The sequence below is a fragment of the Coregonus clupeaformis genome, chromosome 1 (assembly GCF_020615455.1).
Source record: "Coregonus clupeaformis isolate EN_2021a chromosome 1, ASM2061545v1, whole genome shotgun sequence".
NCBI classification, from domain to species: Eukaryota; Metazoa; Chordata; class Actinopteri; order Salmoniformes; family Salmonidae; genus Coregonus; species Coregonus clupeaformis.
This window is the reverse complement of record NC_059192.1, coordinates 5,908,574-5,921,005: the sequence shown is the minus strand read 5'-3', so window position 1 is coordinate 5,921,005 and position 12,432 is coordinate 5,908,574. Positions and strand designations below refer to the sequence as shown.

The window sequence follows — 12,432 nt, the reverse complement described above, 5'->3', positions numbered from 1 at the left end:
TTGGTCAATTGATACCTTTTCAAGTACATAACTATACAGAACACAGAAAAATGGTAAGGTAATACAAAATGTAAGTTTACACACTCCCATGAATGTCATACATGATGGATCATTAGCTTATACACTAACTTTCACACATCTAGATGGCTGGGCGGGGTGGGTGTGGAGCCAGAGACAGCAGGGGTTCAAACTGTAGAACCCAGTTCCTACATTTGAATATAAAAATGGATTTTATCAAACAAAACTATGATACATTTCATCTCTGGGACCCTTAGGATGACAAATCAGAGCAAGATTACTGAATGTAAGTACATTATTTACCTTCAGAGGTGAATGTATCAAACCAGTTGCAGTGATACGTTTTTTGTTGTTGTGCACTCTCCTCAAACAATAGCATGGTATTTTTTCACTGTAATAGCTACTGTAAATTCGACAGTGCAGTTAGATTAACAAGAATGTAAGCTTTCTGCCCATATAAGACATGTCTATGTCCTTGAAAGTTTGCTGTTACTTACAACAGTCATGCTAATCAAGTTAGCTCAACCGTCCAGTATACGGGACACCGATCCCATAGAGGTTAAACTGTTTAAAGGTCCTGAACAGTAATTCTGAAAATTACTTTTTCTCTCATGGCTAACTACCAAGAAGTTTGAAAAGACAGGCTGAGTGGGCGGCGAGCTTCTATTCATAATTTACTGTAGACTTACAGGACATATATTTTATAAACACATACGATATGGTACTCTATTCAGTGGGGTACAGCATTCTCACTAATGGTTGCAACAAATATAGCCACTTACAAGGCACGCCTCAAAATATGTTAATGTGACAGAGATTATTTTCGACGCCCAAAACATTTTCCTACAATGCACCATCATTCACAGTATGCTGCTGTAAATATACAGCAAAACAGGTCACACATTAATTTACTGTAAATTTGTTATATAAAAGTACAGCAATCCCTGTAATTTTACAGCAGTTTAGAGGAATGCCATTGAGCCCCCAAAATGCATTGGCCTTTATAGTACTGTACTGTAATATAGAGTTACTGTAAAAGTGTTGCTGTAAATTTACAGCAATTTGTTACAGTGCAGTAGCTCCCCAGGACAACGCAGCATTTCTAATCCTCTTAAATTCTGCTAGGTTTGCACTTTTTAATTGACACTTCCAAATAAATCTAAGGATAACTTCAATCTCAGTTGAGCCCTGCATGTGACCCTGCACCAAGATTATTAAGTGACTGGGTTCAATTTTCACGCTTTGAGCTGCACTTGCTATTCCTTATATGAGAGATGACTGGAATCTTGAAATAATAAAACCACATCCATAGCCATTCACAGATGCATAGAACATTTTTTGTTAACACATCTATTACAATGTAATAACATGCAATTACGCAAAACCTACCTCTTTCGTGTGAAGGTGCAACATAGATGAAACTTCTGCAGTTTTCACCTGAAATAGAATATGCCACACAATCAAACACAATACAATCAAACACTCAATCATCAGATTTCTAAAGTGCATGCCTTGGTAAAGGGTTGGCTAACCCAGTGCAGTCTTTAGCTCCATCCCTGTTGAAACACCTGATTCTACTACTCGGCTGCTCATCAGGACCTTGACCTAGAATTTTGATATCATGGATGGTCAGTCCTTGTATCCGTAGTGCTGTCTATGAATTTGAGAGCGGTTACATTTCTTCAGCCCCATTCCTCCGTTTTTTTTTTAACAAAACAGTGGCGGGGTTCCCGCTTTGTTATTGTTTGAACTACAGCAAAATTAAATATTATGATTTTTCTAGTTTCTCATCTGTTTATTAGAACACGTGTTTGTTCGTTTTTTTTTGCATGTAAAATGTACCTATTTGATTGTGAACATTTCAGAGAAAAACAACCACAGTCACATTTTGTAGAATTTTGTGTGAGTGCGTAATTACATACAGACGATCATGTTAATGTGTGTGTGAGTGTGCTGGCAGCTCACATAAAAGCTATGGGCATTTCACTCAAAAGACAAGAACGAATACATAGACATAGCCTACAAATTAGCAGTCTTTGATTCTGAGAACCCAATGATAACTTTCCATTAAAAAACAGGCTAGTTCAATGCGTACAGCTGCGTCACATCGCAGTGCGCGAAAAAGTTTTTCTCCAAGAGTTTATCTCTCTTACCTGTCATATTGACGTTCTCCTCGCACGAAAACCAGATCCCGGTGTGGAACTTCCTCATGAGGTACTTATCTTCACCGGTCTCCCAGATGTACTGGACCAGTCTGCTATCATTAATGTTCGAGCTGTTGAACCTGATACAGAACGACTGTCTGGTGGTGGTGACGGGTCCGGTACAGAAAGGTTTCGCCACTTTCCGTGTCCCCTCGCACCAGTAGCTGGTAGTCAACGCAGACACGGCTAGAATCAGCGCGAGGAAGTTCAAGGTAAGAGCCAGAGATACTCTCCGCCGCCGGTCTATCCCCCCCATAACAGCAACCGGGAATGGGAGACGCGCTTTTCCCAACCTTTAATACAGTATTTGGTCGATTTTTCCTTAGATCCTCCCACAGCAGGCTAATCCGGCTTTCCGTTACTATACTACAGGTAATTACAGCTGCGCGAGACTACTGCATGTCGAGACAATCCTCAGATATGCTCCTTTGAGTCTGATACTCTGACTCTGTATCTACCACTCCTCCTCATCATCATCATCCTCCTCCACCCCCCCCCTCTCTCTCTCTCTCTTTCATTCCCTTTCTTTTTTACATCTCTCCTCTCCATCATATCAGTGATGGTGTGTGTGTGTGTGTGTGTGTGTGTGTGTGTGTGTGTGTTTGTGTTGTGTAATTGGTTGAGTCCCTTGGCATCACAGTCAGCATTCCTTCTCCCTAACCTTGCTCCCCCTATCATGACAAGTAATGCATGGAACCAGATTCATTACAGCATTAATGACAGTAATGCATGAATCCAGATTCATTACAGCATTAATGACAGTAATGTATGAAACCAGATTCACTACAATATTAATGACAGTAATGCATGAAACCAGATTCATTACAGCATTAATGACAGTAATGCATGAATCCAGATTCATTACAGCATTAATGACAGTAATGCATGAATCCAGATTCATTACAGCATTAATGACAGTAATGTATGAATCCAGATTCATTACAGTATTAATGACAGTAATGTATGAAACCAGATTCACTACAGTATTAATGACAGTAATGTATGAAACCAGATTCATTACAGCATTAATGACAGTAATGCATGAATCCAGATTCATTACGGCATTAATGACAGTAATGTATGAAACCAGATTCACTACAGTATTAATGACAGTAATGTATGAAACCAGATTCATTATGGCATTAATGACAGTAATGCATGAAACCAGATTCATTACAGCATTAATGACAGTAATGCATGAATCCAGATTCATTACGGCATTAATGACAGTAATGTATGAAACCAGATTCACTACAGCATTAATGACAGTAATGCATGAAACCAGATTCATTACAGCATTAATGACAGTAATGCATGAATCCAGATTCATTACGGCATTAATGACAGTAATGTATGAAACCAGATTCACTACAGCATTAATGACAGTAATGCATGAAACCAGATTCATTACAGTATTAATGACAGTAATGCATGAAACCAGATTCACTACAGCATTAATGACAGCAATGTATGAATCCAGATTCATTACGGCATTAATGACAGTAATGCATGAAACCAGATTCATTACAGTATTAATGACAGCAATGCATTATACCAGATTAATTCAGTAGTGGTGCATGGGTAAAATCATTGGGGAAGCCAATCCAGAAAAGAAATCCATTTTACAACCTATGTGTTGTGATAATTGCTTTGTTTGCTCTATAACCTGTTAGTTCATATGCCTTGCCACTGTGATATATAGACCTAAAGGCAGAGACAATAAGAAGACACAGTGGCAGAATAAATTCAACCTTACATTTGTTTCATCACAAAACCAGAGCACAGGGGTGAAAGTAAGGTGGTACGGTCCGGTACAGTACTGCATCCCGGCAAAATAAATAGTAGGGGTACGCCGTACCGGTAAAACGTGAGTTTATCACAATAAATACAACATCCCCAAAAACTATAGGCTATTACACAATTTTTGAACATTACTGCATGTCAGCCACATTAACATTTTTATAATTGACTGGAAACCGGGTGGTATATGCTCCAAATTGCATTGTGGTCTGAGGAGAACACTTCCATTTTGTCAAGGTGAGTGGCCGAGACCGAGGCGTGTGCGGACAACAGCGGATGCGTCAATTCAGGCTACAAGTGTCGGCCCAATGACAATCACAGAATGTCATTACAACACACGTAGGTGTTCTGTAACAGATGTCACTTTCCATTCATCAAATTGCGGGTTGGGGTTTGGATGTTGAAATGATTTTGTGAGTGGACGAATGTGCACGGGGTAGCCTACAGGAGCGCCTTTGTTAAGTGTGACAATCAGATGAAAACAGAATGTTCTGGGTGTGTTTATGCTACATTAAAATGCATAGGCTATGTGTCCATAAGGCTAGAGGAAGCTAAGCTTTCCCTAAAGTAAATTGAATTAAATTGCCAAAATGATAGTATAGCCTAAATAGCTTACTCCTGTCTATATAGAAATAAATAAACTCATTCAATATAGGCTACTACACCAGAGAGGATGACTTGGCCACAGGGGGTCATTTACATTTTAGCAGACGCTCTTATCCAGAGCGACTTACAGTTAGTGAGTGCATACATTTTTCATACTGGCCCCCCATGGGAATCAAACCCACAACCATGGTGTTGAAAGCGCCATGCTCTACCAACTGAGCTACAGGGGACTATTGCTTCTTAATAAAAAAATAATAATGTTATGGCATAGCCTACAGTCTGAAGGGCCCGCAATTTGGGCAGCGCGCGTTGCAGATACCAAATAGATGATTGTTGAGTTGTGACTGTCAGTGAAAAGCAGAGAGACCCAGCCAGGCATATCGCATTATTTAATAATACAATCGCGGAAAAACAGTTTGGGAGCAAATGGCTATTGTTGTAAAGAGATGACAATGAAATGACTCCAATCTGTCTTTTAGTTATCCAAATTCTTAACTTAATTGAGCGAACAGTAGCCTATCTTATTGGCACCAGCAGAGAACATCGTCCATATCCCCAGTGAGTGTACATATTCACTGTCTTTATCATTGGGTCTGTGCCACTTGTTTGTTTTAGGACAATAATTTCCTCCTTTAGGTTAGATGGACGTCATATTGTATTTGTGTCTCCCGTTTTCGTAGGCTAATTATACGGATCAGACAACATCGTTTTATTGATCAGTTTGTCAGTGTCACAGAGTAGCCTACCCCATAATTTTTGTAGTATAAAAAAAATAGAAATTAAATCTACTTTCACCCCGGAGAGCAACATCTGTCCGATGAAGTCCACAAAACATATTGCACATAACAAACAGTTACATGACCTACGGCATGGTCAAGCAAGGTAATGTTTCTGACATTTTCAGACTACTAAACAACTCTTGATTTAGAACCACAGAGGGTTACCTCAAGTCACAAAGAAAACAGGAGCTGCCTCCACTATTCCAGCACCATTTCAACTTCAACATCATCAAATCACCTATGCTTTGTCTAATACAGTGACAACTAAAATATACCAAAAACTATTTAGTCCAATCAACGTCAGCTAAATATGATGTGGCTGTCCATGGTACTGATTTATGTGTGTGTGTGTGCGTGTGTGTGTGTGTGTGCGTGCAAGTAGAACAAACATATTGGCTCAACCTACTTGTAGAGAAACACCAATGCCATCCTCCTCTTTCATGTTGCCTAAACTGTCTATGACTCTGTCACACAGTACACACTTTTAGTTTTTGTCGTCCCTCGGCTACCTGGCTAAAATGCTTCCTTGCTAGCCTAACTTCCTTTCATGGGCAAAGATGAGCCAGCTAGTTAACATTAGCCACCTAGCTACATATTGAATTTCCATCCTCTCAGGCCAGGGGCACAATGTATGAATTTATGGTTGGATCAGAATCGCCATTATAATCATTGGCCAGTATGGAGAATTAAGTAAAACCACAAGTCGAAATCCCTATCTTCATCCATGGCTAATTTAGCTTAAGGGATAATTTTAGCTAGCTAGCTAGCCACCGGAGGACAACAACACAATGAGATGCAACAATTACAAATGTTTCTGTCAATAATTACGTTTGGCTTGTGATGTGATTGGTCTGAAGCCAAATCCAACCAGGACCCTTCACAGCTGAGCTCACTCAGTTTAGCTCAACACTGATTGGCTATTTTTTATTTTTATTATTAGAATCAAAAGGGAGGCCAAATGCTCGCTGACTTCCCTTGCATTCCATGCTACGGGCGACAACAATGCCGTACTCTTTCTGACCAGACAGCATCAGATACTGTAGATACACTACACATGCTGAGACAGAGGGGCCGCTGTTTCATCCGCTCAGAGGCTTTCTCCGGTGAGATACATTCAACCTCTTGCGAATTGAAGGACATTTATGAGACACAGAGAGACTAAAGTTAAATTATTTAGAATGTTTTCTTCTTGGTAAATTTTTTTGGGAGAAGCCTGGCTTCCCTTGGCATCCACGAATACACACCACTGGATTCATGACAGTAATGTATGAAACCAGATTCATTGCAGCATTAATGATAGTAATGTATGAAACCAGATTAATTATGGCATTAATGACAGTAATGTATGAAACCAGATTCATTATGGCATTAATGATAGTAATGCATGAAACCAGATTCATTACAGCATTAATGACAGTAATGTATGCGTTTGGTCTCTCTCTCTCTCCCTCTCGTCTCTCTCTCTCTCTCTCTCTCTCTCTCTCTCTCTCTCTCTCTCTCTCTCTCTCTCTCTCTCTCTCTCTCTCTCTGTCTCTCTGTCTCTCCTTTCATTTGTAACCTCTGGTCTGTGATTTACAATCTCAATATGTGCGTGCGTTCGAGTGTGTGTGTGTGCGTGAGTGCACGTGTGCACCCAAGTGTGTGTGTTTGTGTGTGCGTGTTTGTGTAGCCTACATAGCAAATTCCCCAGTGTTAAATGAAGACTGAACGTGTGGTCCCGTATAGACACTGGAACAGTATAAACACTGAACAGTTGAATTAACGCACTGCTTAGCGTAATGTTTATTTGCATATTTCCCAGAGTGCCTTGCCATCAAGTGAATTGTACAGTTACCACCCATGACTGTATTTGTTAGTGGCAGAGACATGCTTGTTGCATTCATCCATTTTCAACCCCATGGCCTTTGTCAAGTGAGGTCCTAAGTTAATATGTTATTCAAATGTAATTATTTAACACAATACAATGTGTATTTCATAAGGCCTTGTTTTGAGAGCATACACAAAAAAAATACTTGGTTGCTTGGATGACCCAACTGCTGGGTTGCAGGCATTGGGTCACTTAGTTGGGTTGTTTTTTAAAGAAGAGCAAGGTTGGCTTGTTGATGCTGGGTTATTGAGATATGATCCAGTGGGTCAGATCAGAAGACTGGAGGCTTGGCTTAGTAGGGGCGTGGCTTTCAGGACTTTATTTTTGGCTACCCGTGAGAGTAAATGTTATTCGGTTAATATTTTCTGTTGAATTGTTATCACATTACTGTCAAATAGTGACACTTTTGTTTCTTTAATGAAGTGCACAGAAGTGTATGAAAATCGTAAAAGCTTATACAGGGAGTCAGGGATTAGCATGTCTCTTGAGGAAGCTTAAAAGAGATTTTGGCTTGGAAAAGTTGAATATTTTCAGAAGGAGTTGGGTAATTGGTTAAGGGAGGAGGATTGGAGGATTGGAGGGGAAAGAGGAGGTTGAGAAGACTGAGGGAGGCAGAGGATGGGTTGGAATCTATTGAAGCTAGCAATAACAAGTGGGAGGCTAGTGTCGAGGAAGATTGGTGTCAAGTTCAAACAGAGTGAGCCGGACGCCAGTTCGAGTACTGGAGATGAAATGGAAGGGGTAGAAGGCATTGTGAGGAAAGGCCTGTATCTTGATTTGCGCTAGGTACAGGGCACCATTTGAAGGGAGTGATTTTCTGGGGTAGTGTTAAGTCTGCAGGTAGCTTAGTGGTTAAGAGCGTTGTGACAGTAACCGAAAAGTCGCTGGTTCTAATCCCAGAGCCGACTAGGTGAAAAATCTGTCTGTGCCCTTGAGCAAGGCACTTAACCCTAATTGCTCCTGTAAGTCGCTCTGGATAAGAGCGTCTGCTAAATGACAAAAAAAAAAGAAAAGTTTCTGGTGTTTGTGATGTTTGGTGCGACGCAGATCCAGAGGTGACACAGTCTGTTCTTTTGATTCAGAGTCTTTACTGGACAAAGTAACGTTAGGATATATTATGAGTTATGCTGTTAGAGCATTTGTGCCGAATACACTGCAGTGTTACAGGTGTCACGTTTATGGGTAAGTCGCAGCGGTGTGTAGAGGAGAGATTCCAAGATGTGGGAAGTGTCCAGGAGGACACGGGACAGAGGAATATGTAGTTTCGGTGGAAAAAGTTGTGTATGTCAACTGTAGGGGTGCCCATGTTGCTTGGGATCCGAGGTGTCCAAGTGCAGAGAGGAAAGTTGAGGTGGCCAGGGTCAGAGGAATGCATAAGATGTCATACGCTGATGCAGTGAAGAAAGTAGAGGAGGGTGGATTAAGGGCGAGGGATTCTGAGTAGATCTGTGTCAGAACAGAGGGATAGGCCAATGAGTGATATATGTTTCAGTAAGGTTGGCTTCTTAGCATTCATAGCAATGGTTATCAACTGTACCACAGAAATGGAACGTAAGTCACAGAAAATAGATGTTGTGGTGGCAGCTGCAGAGAAGTCCTTGGGGGTATGAGATTTGAGTTCAGAAGTTACAGGGTGTGTTGAGGGATGGTGTCCCGTCCTCCCTGGCCATTGGCATGGTGCAGGAGCAGATAGGGTCAAAGTAGTGGAATGGGGTAGTGTGTTTTAATGAGTGTAGGTGGCAACTGCAGAGAAGTACCTGGGTGTACGAGATTTTACTGCAGAAGATTTAATGGGGTGGTGATTTATATTTTGATGAAATAGTGGTATATAGGTATAGGGTTAGTTGGTGGGTAGGATAAGGTGTTGGGTTTTAATTAGTATAGGGTTAGTTGGTAGGGTAATTAGGCATTTATTTCCCATTTTGTATCACAGAGTGTAATGGATTTATACTGTAGTTCAGTTGGGGGCAGTAATGCTACATATTGGATGCCAACTGCTGTAGGGCACGTGATCAATGACGTCTGTAGCTTTTTGTCGAACAACCACCTGATTGGTTTGGTAGAAGACAAAAAGACTACCCTGCGCACGTGTTGATCAAGCCTTGAGTAATTAACCTATTTTCGACACAATTGTCTGGAAATGCTCAATGCTTCAGGAAGCTTTGTTTCCCCATCACTAGCTGTGTTAGCCCAGTCGCTAGCTTATCCAGCGTCAGTGATACATAGAGCAACCATGTACTATCTATGGAAAACAACTGCAACCTTTTTGCAAGCAACATTGGTAAAACAAACAAAATACAATAAAATGTACCTCATAACGTGTTTCAGATGACAGATGGCCATTAGCCCAGTAATGCCAACATACTGCAGGTCTCTGGCTGCGTTGACGATGCATGCCATACGATAAGCTGCTAAATAGATTCAGATAGCTGATATACTGAGAGAGAGAGTGTGACAATCAAATACAACAGATTGGAGATCTTACAACTAGACAAAAAGGAAATGTTCATTCCAGAATCCAACACAGAAACACAGACACATTAGAGACAGAGCCTCTTCCCCTCTTTATCGCAGGATTGTGAAATGTTGACATGAGTTAATTTTGAATAATAATTTTAACAATTAAAACAAATGTACAAATGAGCTAACTCGTATGTAAAGATTAAACATCTTAGTCTAAACTACTGTACATTAGATCATTGAGTTGTAACAAGTAGCTATTATTGCTACATGTTAAAACATAATTTTCAGGTGAACAACAAAAGCACCCATAGCATATAGGATATGCCCTTAGTCTCTTGGGACATTGATTGGGACCTCTCTTTATCTGGAAACAGACTTTCACTTTCTGAGGACAGAAAACAACACAAAGCAACAGACTCCATTATTAAATTAGACAGCACTGACTATTATGTTGCTATTATCTCTCTGTGCTCAAAGGTTTCCCCTCTAGGGAATCTTTTCATAATGTCCCACAAAATGACCTGCCATAACCAGTAGGGTCAGTGCTATCCGTGATCCTTGGGACGTCCCTACCCTAAACCCTAACCCTAACCTTAACCCCTACCTTAACCTTAACCCTTACCTAACCTTAACCCTTACCTTAACCATTTTAAATTTCAACTTCAATGAGGGGTAGGGATGTCCGAAGGATCCCGGATCTATCCAGTAGCCTACACTCTCCCTTTACTGACAGCTGGAGCTGCAATTTAACCCTCTTCCATGGCTGTTATCTACAAATGCATTTGGAGACTTGGTTTTTAATTTTCAATGATTAAATCAAGATACAGTAGCTAGCTAATAGGAAGTTAGCTAGCGGATTACATTTAATTCACTTAGATACACAGTGTGTAAAGTTAGTTAGCTAGCTAGCAGCTCAGTTGAGGTAGCCTACAAAGTGGCCTACTGTAGCCAGCTAGCTAGCTAGCTAATAATACATTGTGTTTTAACATTTAAAACGTGTATTTACTTACTTTAATAGGTTCTCCCACGGCCTCCATGTTTTGGGGTCCTTACAAAAACAAAATAATGGGCAATCTTCACGATTTATTGGGTGTAGCAAAGCGCAGCCAGCCACCATGTGGACGAATTGAGACGAGGCCAGAAGTTTGTGTGTCACCAGAGCAGTTTAGAAGGTGTTGCGACGTTTGACTTTACCAGCGAAATCCACTTCCAATGTAAATAAATCGCAGACTGTCTGCCATGCTTGATAACTTGAAAACTAGCACTTGAAACTAGCATACTCAACAATGCTCTACAAAATGTGACTTACACGGATGGAAAACATTGACGCACGTAACACCCAGCACCCCTTCTACGGGCGTGTGGGGGAGGGTTGTTGAAATGTAACATCCAATCAAAATCTTGCCACTGGGAGCCAGCAGACCATTCAAACGGTTTTTGCAGTACAAAATTCTCCAGAACTCTAAGGGAGGCACGACAACCGACGTGATTTTGGAGGTATGGCAACCGAGACTAGGGTTATCCGAACAACGCAACCTGTCACATTATGCAATTGATGGTTAAATTAACCCATGTTTGGGTAATCTGAACAGCACAACATGTAGGGTGATTCACACAACCTTATACATTATGTTGACTTTCAAAGCAATGTGGATTTCCATAGGTATTTTTTTGTCACCCACAACCCGTATGCACAATAAGTGCCAAGATTGGGAGAAAATTTGTGACTACCTAAATCATCTAAACTGGAACAACCGTTTCAGTAACGGGTGCAATAAATCCAAGTAACATATTGGATCAGTTAAAATAATTGATGTCATTCATATTTGAGAAGCATAAGATTAATTAATCAATCAATCTACATGCAAAAACATAGATATTGAAACAAACAATTCTTAAAACATACCTGCAATTGAGCATGCTGGGAAATATGCTAATGATGGCCGTGGTTTTGGTTAAACTGGTTATTAACACCAACACTGGGTTATTTTACACCGATGAGTGTTAATTTATCACTTACAGAATTAATTATGTTGAGAGTGTAGGCCCTCAAAATAAGGCCTTATGAAATACGCATTGTGTTAAATAATTACATTTTAATGATAACATATTCGCTCCGGATCTCACTTGGTGTATTCCAGTGGTCACCAACCTTTTCTGTGTCAAGATCAAGATCAAAATGCAAGCCAAGATCTACCGCTCAGATTAGTTTAAATCATGATTTTAAAAAAGTATAAAGCCTATGCAGCATTAACCAATTAAAAACAGTTATGTAGCAGTGAGGTTTGTGCAGTAGGCTGTAGGCCTACTGCCTATGGAGTTGGAGTGAGTAGTCATGCTGTACTTCGCTCTGTAGATAATATGACACACATTACATTACAATGGAACGATTTTATTAGTGTAATGTTAGCTAGCTACATAGTTCTCTTTGTATCAAAGATAAAGGTGTAGTATAGAGAAACTATCGAGGTTAGCTAGCCAGCTACATTCGTTCGCAGCGACGCCGTTTTTCAAACAAAGTCAACACCGCAGCCATTGCTAGCTAGCCAACACTACCAGCTAGCAGTACTGTAGCAACTAAATACAATATAATTTTAGCCAGCTACATTCGTTCGCAGCGACGCCGTTTTTCAAACAAAGTCAACACCGCAGCCATTGCTAGCTAGCCAACACTACCAGCTAGCAGTACTGCAGC

The 12,432-nt window shown here is 40.5% G+C and overlaps 1 pseudogene; it reads right to left on the bottom strand.

Annotated features, from left to right (window-relative positions):
* Window positions 1-2,698, bottom strand: part of LOC121581803 — a 42,188-nt pseudogene extending 39,490 nt beyond the window's left edge.
* Window positions 2,699-12,432: the final 9,734 nt, after the last annotated feature.